Source organism: Schistocerca americana, chromosome 8 (genome assembly GCF_021461395.2).
Source record: "Schistocerca americana isolate TAMUIC-IGC-003095 chromosome 8, iqSchAmer2.1, whole genome shotgun sequence".
NCBI lineage: Eukaryota > Metazoa > Arthropoda > Insecta > Orthoptera > Acrididae > Schistocerca > Schistocerca americana.
The window spans coordinates 441,585,400-441,593,173 of record NC_060126.1 but is presented as its reverse complement, the minus strand read 5'-3'; positions in this window follow the sequence as shown (position 1 = coordinate 441,593,173).

The window sequence follows — 7,774 nt, the reverse complement described above, 5'->3', positions numbered from 1 at the left end:
CGCTAACCACGAGACCACGGCGCTCCTGAGCTCGTGCTGTCCTTGATATTGTATATCTTGTACATGGACTACTCAGTTTGTATATTTTGCTTATTTTTTCATAGTTCCACACAACTTCTTCCTGTTTTCTCGATCGATCAGTGTTCAGTTTTTCAAGGCCTATCCACTGTGCCAACTCATAACTAAATCTGAGGGGGGTGCGGTGGGGAGGTTCCCTTGTCAGAAGAACAGACAGCTGAGCTACAGACCCTTGATTTGCACTTACTGCACACAAGAGAGGCCGAGACTAAACTTCCTAAATACCGAAAACACCCAAGCAATTATACAAATATGTGAAGGGCATATTTCAATAGTGGTACAGGTCCATTACCTCCAATTTTCCGCCTATAATGCTTCTGAAATTAATGATGCAAACAAACAGAAAAAAAGGATCATCTCTAGCAAGAATCCATGTGCTTGAATATTTCTTGTATCTCAAATGTAGATTTTTCAGCGCTCATTTAACTTTAGGACTCTGTATCTCAAAATGAACCAAAATTGACTCGTACCTCTATTGAAATAAGCCCTTCATAGACTATTAAGAAAACACAGGAAAAGCTGAGTACATAACTTGATGCCATGGAGATGTGTCACGGGAGATAGCCGGCACCGAACGGAGCAGCTAACTACGCTGATTACAACGATCACTAGACTCAAAACAAAATTCTGAGCAACTACTGCTTTACTGACTAATTAAATATACACTTACAAAATGCGAAATTAAACTTTGAGGATCTGAGACTGGAGGTCTACTGAATATTTGATATTCGTAAAAGTCATGCAATCGAGTAAATAAAGCGGCACTAGGGACTTACTAGCGACTGAAGCACTACTAGAAACAGATAAATAATCAGGTACTGCTCATTTCTGCTCAGAACTAAGAATAACAATAAACTAAACGATATAAACAAACTCTGTACAACCGATAAGCTGCAGTTGCTGCTGACCTCCGCTGTGCTCTGATTCCGGAGATCTACAATGAAAAGTAATTCGTGCCGTTAGACGCGTTGGAATTCAGACATAAGGCTTGATTGACGTCATGGGTGGGACGTCACAAGCCACTAAAATAAAAGAAGCATTACTGGGGATAGTGTCTACATGATATCGACGACGTAGCGAGCAGACACCTTGACAGCTACCGGCGCTTATTGCTTTTGCCTCATGTGATAGTGGCAATGCTGACGCAATGAGACATTTCAGTTCATTTCACTCATATTAATGCTTTTGTACTAAACAATAACAAACAAACATTATGCCAAGTTTCTGTTTGTTATTTGAAAAATGAAGAGACACCCCAGTCAAAAGACGTATGAGTCGACCTGGAGACCTGGACAACCAACGACCAGAAGATAACTACACCATCTGATCAAAAGTATCCGGGCACCTCTGTGTGATAATGAACTGTCCACCAAAAGTGTCACAAGAGGGAGATCGGCAGATATGGAAGGAGGCGAGGAGTATCATCTTGTCAGAAGTGAAGCAGTAACGGCAGGTGGGTTGGTGAGGACAGCTCAGTGACTTCAAACGTGGACTAGCCATTCGATGCCACCCGCGCAATAGATCCGTTTCAATCCTTCTAAACTGCCCAAGTCGATGGCGATGCGACCGTGTTTTGAAACGTGCAGGAACAATCACGACTAAATGAAAAACAGGTAGTGACGGACAGTGACTTTCGAGCATGACAGAGGGCCGTTCTATAACGAAGCTTGAAATTAGCGTAAGGAACCACTTGTGAGTTCGAAAGTGTTACAAATAGTCTTAGTAGCAAAATGACTGTGTGCAAGAAGCGAAAAATAATGTGGCACAACCGTCGAACAGTTCGTTATTTCTACACGTTACTAGAGTCAGTGGCAAGCGACGCCTGATGTGGCCTAAACATCGGTAGCACTGGACACTGGATGACTGGAATCTTTTCTTGTGAGTAGGACGGTAGCACGCGTTATTTTACCAGGCAGTCAACATTTTACCGCAGTTAAATATTAAACATTATCTTGTCTTAATACGTCTGCCAAAATTGTACTTCATATTGCTTTTAATATAAATCAATTTCGAGTATTACAGATCGGCATACAGCTGGAACCATAACACATATTAGTTAAATTTAGTAGTACACAGAGAGCAACACATTTTCTATACTGTTGGAACCTTCATATAAATTCATGAGCCGTAACATTGCGAACACTGCCCACCGCGAGGTTGAACGCCTCCTGGTAGTGTTGAGGGCACGCGACGCAGTAAGGAATGAAATGCGCACTGGTCACAGAAGCAGGCCAGTGCGAGCAGAATTATGCTATGGGGTACGTTATGATGGACTTCCATGGGACCTGTGGTGGTAATCGAAGGCATCAGGGCAGCAGTGAACTATGGGAACATTATTGCGGACCACCTGCATCACTTCAAGGCTGAAGTCTTCTCTGATGGCGACGGTCCCTTGCAGCGTGGTAACTCTCTCCGACACGAGGCCAAAATCGTGCTGCAGTTCTTTGACGAGCGTGATAGTGAACACACACGAATGACTTAGCCAGCAAATTCCCCTAATATGTATCCATTGGAACAAATATCGGGCGCCACACTACCGTCCCGCAATTTTCCGGAATTTAGTGACGTGCAACTAGACATCTGGTGCCACATACTTCTGTAAGCCTATGAAGTACTTGTAGAATCCATGCCAAGCAGAATAGCTGCTTTACTGTGCTTCGAAAGTGGACAAATGGAACAACACGCTATTACATATGTGGTCATAATGTTTTGGCTCCTTGGTGTACATGGATGCTCTGTTTTTTTTTTTTTTTTTTTTTCCATCATCAGTCTACTGATGCGGCCCGCCACGAATACCTTTCCTGTGATAGACTCTTCATCTCAGAGTAGCACTTGCAACCTACGTCCTCAATTATTTGCTTGACGTATTCCACTCTCTGTCTTCCTCTACAGTTTTTGCCCTCTACAGCTCCCTCTAGTACCATGGAAGTCATTCCCTCATGTCTTAGCAGATGTCCTATCATCCTGTCCCTTCTTCTTATCAGTGTTTTCCACATATTCCTTTCCTCTCCGATTCTGCGTAGAACCTCCTCATTCCTTACCTTATCAGTCCACCTAATTTTCAAGATTCGTCTATAGCACCACATCTCAAATGCTTCGATTCTCTTCTGTTCCGGTTTTCCCACAGTCCGTGTTTCACTACCATACAATGCTGTACTCCAGACGTACATCCTCAGAAATTTCTTCCTCAAATTAAGGCCGGTATTTGATATTAGTAGACTTCTCTTGGCCAGAAATGCCTTTTTTGCCATAGCGAGTCTGCTTTTGATGTCCTCCTTGCTCCGTCCGTCATTGGTTATTTTACTGCCTAGATAGCAGAATTCGTAACCATCAATCCTGATGTTAAGTTTCTCGCTGTTCTCATTTCTTCTACTTCTCATTACCTTCGTCTTTCTCCGATTTACTCTCAAACCATACTGTGTGCTCATTAGACTGTTCATTCCGTTCAGCAGATCATTTAATTCTTCTTCACTTTCACTCAGGATAGCAATGGCATCAGCGAATCGTATCATTGATATCCTTTCACCTTGTATTTTAATTCCACTCCTGAACCTTTCTTTTATTTCCATCATTGCTTCCTCGATGTACAGATTGAAGAGTAGGGGCGAAAGGCTACAGCCTTGTCTTACACCCTTCTTAATACGAGCACTTCGTTCTTGATCGTCCACTCTTGTTATTCCCTATTGGTTGTTGTAAATATTGTATATGACCCGTCTCTCCCTATAGCTTACCCCTACTTTTTTCAGAATCTCGAACAACTTGCACCATTATATATTGTCGAACGCTTTTTCCAGGTCGACAAATCCTATGAAAGTGTCTTGATTTTTCTTTAGCCTTGCTTCCATTACTAGCCGTAACGTCAGAATTGCCTCTCTCGTCTTTCTGTATTCCTGATTTTCCCGGAACATGTTTGTACTTGCTCCTTTCATCAATCAGCTGAAGTATTTCTTCTGTTACCCATGGTTTCTTCGCAGCTACCTTCTTTGTACCTATGTTTTCCTTACCAACTTCTGTGATGGCCCTTTTTAGAGATGTCCATTCCTCTTCAACTGTACTGGCTACTGCGCTATTCCCTATTGCTGTATCTATAGCGTTAGAGAACTTCAAACGTATCTCGTCATACCTTAGTACTTCCGTATCCCACTTCTTTGCGTATTGATTCTTCCTGACTAATGTCTTGAACTTCAGCCTACTCTTCATCACTACTATATTGTGATCTGAGTCTATATCTGCCCCTGGGTACGCCTTACAATCCGATATCTGATTTCGGAATCTCTGTCTGACCATGATGTAATCTAATTGAAATCTTCCCGTATCTCCCGGCCTTTTCCAAGTATACCTCCTCCTCTTGTGATTCTTGAACAGGGTATTCGCTATTACTAGCTGAAACTTGTTACACAACTCAATTAGTCTTTGTCCTCTTTCATTCCTTGTCCCAAGCCCATATTCTCCTGTAACCTTTTCTTCTACTCCATCCCCTACAACTGCATTCCAGTCGCCCATGACTATTAGATTTTCGTCCCCCTTTACATACTGCATTACCCTTTAAATATCCTTATACACTTTCTCTATCTGTTCATCTTCAGCTTGCGACGTCGACATGTATACCTGAACTATCGATGTCGGTGCTGGTCTGCTGTCGATTCTAATTAGAACAACCCGGTCACTGAACTGTTCACAGTAACAAATGGTTCAAATGGCTCTGAGCACTATGGGACTCAACTGCTGAGGGCATTAGTCCCCTAGAACTTAGAACTAGTTAAACCTAACTAACCTAAGGACATCACAAACATCCATGCCCGAGGCAGGATTCGAACCTGCGACCGTAGCGGTCTTGCGGTTCCAGACTGCAGCGCCTTTAACCGCACGGCCACTTCGGCCGGCGTTCACAGTAACACACCCTCTGCCCTACCTTCCTATTCATAACGAATCCTACACTTGTTATACCATTTGCTGCTGCTGTTGATATTAGCCGATACTCATCTGACCAGAAATTCTTGCCTTCCTTCCACTTCACTTCACTGACCCCCACTGTATCTAGACTGAGCCTTTGCATTTCCCTTTTCAGATTTTCTAGTTTCCCTACCACGTTCAAGCTTCTGACATTCCACGCCCCGACTCGTAGAACGTAATCCTTTCGTAGCTTATTCAATCTTTTTCTCATGGTAACCTCCCCCTTGGCAGTCCCCTCCCGGAGATCCGAATGGGGGACTATTCCGGAATCTTTTGCCAATGAAGAGATCATCATGACATTTCTTCAATTACAGGCCACACGTCCTGTGGATACACGTTACGTGTCTTTAATGCAGTGATTTCCATTGCCTTCTGCATCCTCATGTCGTTGATCATTGCTGATTCTTCCGCCTTTAGGGACAATTTCCCACCCCTAGGACAAAGAGTGCCCTGAACCTCTATCCGCTGCTCCGCCCTCTTTGACCAGGCCGTTGGCAAAATGAGGCTGACTTCTTATGCCGGAAGTCTTCGGCCGCCAATGCTGATTACTTATCAAAATTTAGGCAGTGGCGGGGATCGAACCCGGGACCGAAGACGTTTTGATTATGAATCAAAGGATATAGACCACGGGTAGTTAGATGCACATAGTGGGCATCAAAAATGTGGCAACTAGTGTGATATAGAACCCATATTGACTGCTAAAATGTGGTCAGTGGGACATAGGGCGCAAGGCTTGAATATAATCAATCAAATTGAAAGTCACATTTTCACCTGGATGTATGCTAAACTTCGATATGGCTGATAGGATAGTGAACACAGAGAGTAATATCAAAACAGTTATTAAAACAACTGCAAAAATAAAGAACATTATATATATGGTCTCAGGTTGCTAGGACTGGTCACACATGGCACAAATGCATTCTCTTAACGGATGTCAGTTAGATCCCACCAGAGTCTTGAATCAGCCGCCGGTTCTCCCGAAGAGGCAGGGCAGGGTGTGTCTGGCTGTTGTCATGCACTTCATATCTGAAAGCAAGCCATTACATGGACTGTATCGCACTGTGCAGACTGAGTAGAATAGGGTTGCGGTTTACTAGCGATCGCTGGACGATCGGCGCACACACCATTCAGGCAGTGGCAGGGTCGGCTCTCCAAGATTTTATATCGGAGAACAGAGGTGACACCCAAGGAATCGGATGACGGTCGTCATGAGAAAAAAAGTTGAATGCTCTTGAAAATAAGAATCAAACCGGAACTAAAATCCAATCGAGACCGGAATGGCTATCTGAACAAAATGTAGTGGAATGAAGTCATGACACGATCGGATCAAGTGCAGAATAATACTTATCAAATCTTGAGAAGAATTCCCAACACAAAGTCCCTCGACAGATTCATCACCGACCCCCGTTCATCACGCTACCGAAAGGAAATGCCATCTCCACTCCCAGTTTGCCAGTTTTGAGGTAGATCTCCTATCGCTTTTGCTTTACCAGAGCACGACGCTATATCAGTGCCAGCCAACAGACGACTAATCGTGGACAGCAATATCTTATCAACGGCTGACGTTATATCAGTGTCAGCCAATAGACGATTGTCACTGGCTGACGCTCTTTCAGCCATCAGAAGATTTCTGCTGGTCAGACATATCAGTAGCTGACTCTAATCAGTGCCAGCCAATAGACAGGCCTTCGCGGGCAGTCATATCTTCTCAGTGGCTGACCCTGTATCAGAGCCAGCCAACAGACGATTCCTGCTGGACAGTTATATCTTATCACTCACTGGCTGGTGCTATAACGGTGCCAGCCAACAGACGATTCCTCCTGGCCAGTCATGTCACTGGCTGATGCTATGTCAGTGGCAGCCAACGGGCGATCCCCACTGGGCAGTCTTGTCACTGTATCAGTGGCAGTCAATGAACTATTCATTACGGAAAGTCATATCACTGGCTGACGCTAATCAGCCAATAGACCATTCCTCGTGGGCACCACTCCCTCCTCTTTATTATTCGTCGAAGAGGGGGGGCGGCTACTTTGTGGACAATCTTTAACATACACGCATCCACATAATGTTCTTATGGGCTTGTCCTTCAGCATGATAGCCCGCGGCGCGTCGCAAGCAATCTTACCCCTCGTCGAGTATGCAGAAGGCTTTAGGATTGTCGTAAACCGGAAAAAAGGATAGCTCTCACTTTATGTGTCTCACGGAGGGGCACATTGAGTGAATTAAGTTTTCCAAGCGCAAAAAGCCACCTGACGTCGAGTCCCGTCTGTCGGTTTTAAAGTTTTAAATGACTTTAACCACATTTGGCACTGAATCATTTCACTGGCAACAGGTAAAAAATTGTGCCACTCCAGGAATCGATCACAGATCTACAGCTTAAGGCGATCGGTTGTCTTAATCATCTCTACTATCGAAGTACGCATCCTAACCCACCCTAAATCCCAGCCTGTTACCCACTACTGGAGTAGTGTCACATAGCTATGAATGTCTTCCCCGCCATTTCGGATTCACACAAGAGATTGGGCTTGGTGTGTATCCGTACTGAGATAATAGATCGTTGGTCATCGCACTGTATTGATATGTACATACCATGCCGGAAAAAATATTAGTACACCTGAACCCTGGCGGGAATGGCGCCGGGGATATCTTTGGCTTAGGCACTATCGATTCCCTCTGGCTGAAGTTTGTCTTTAGAGCCTGGGACGGCTCAGGATATAGGGGGCAGTAGCTAGTGGAAGTGGGG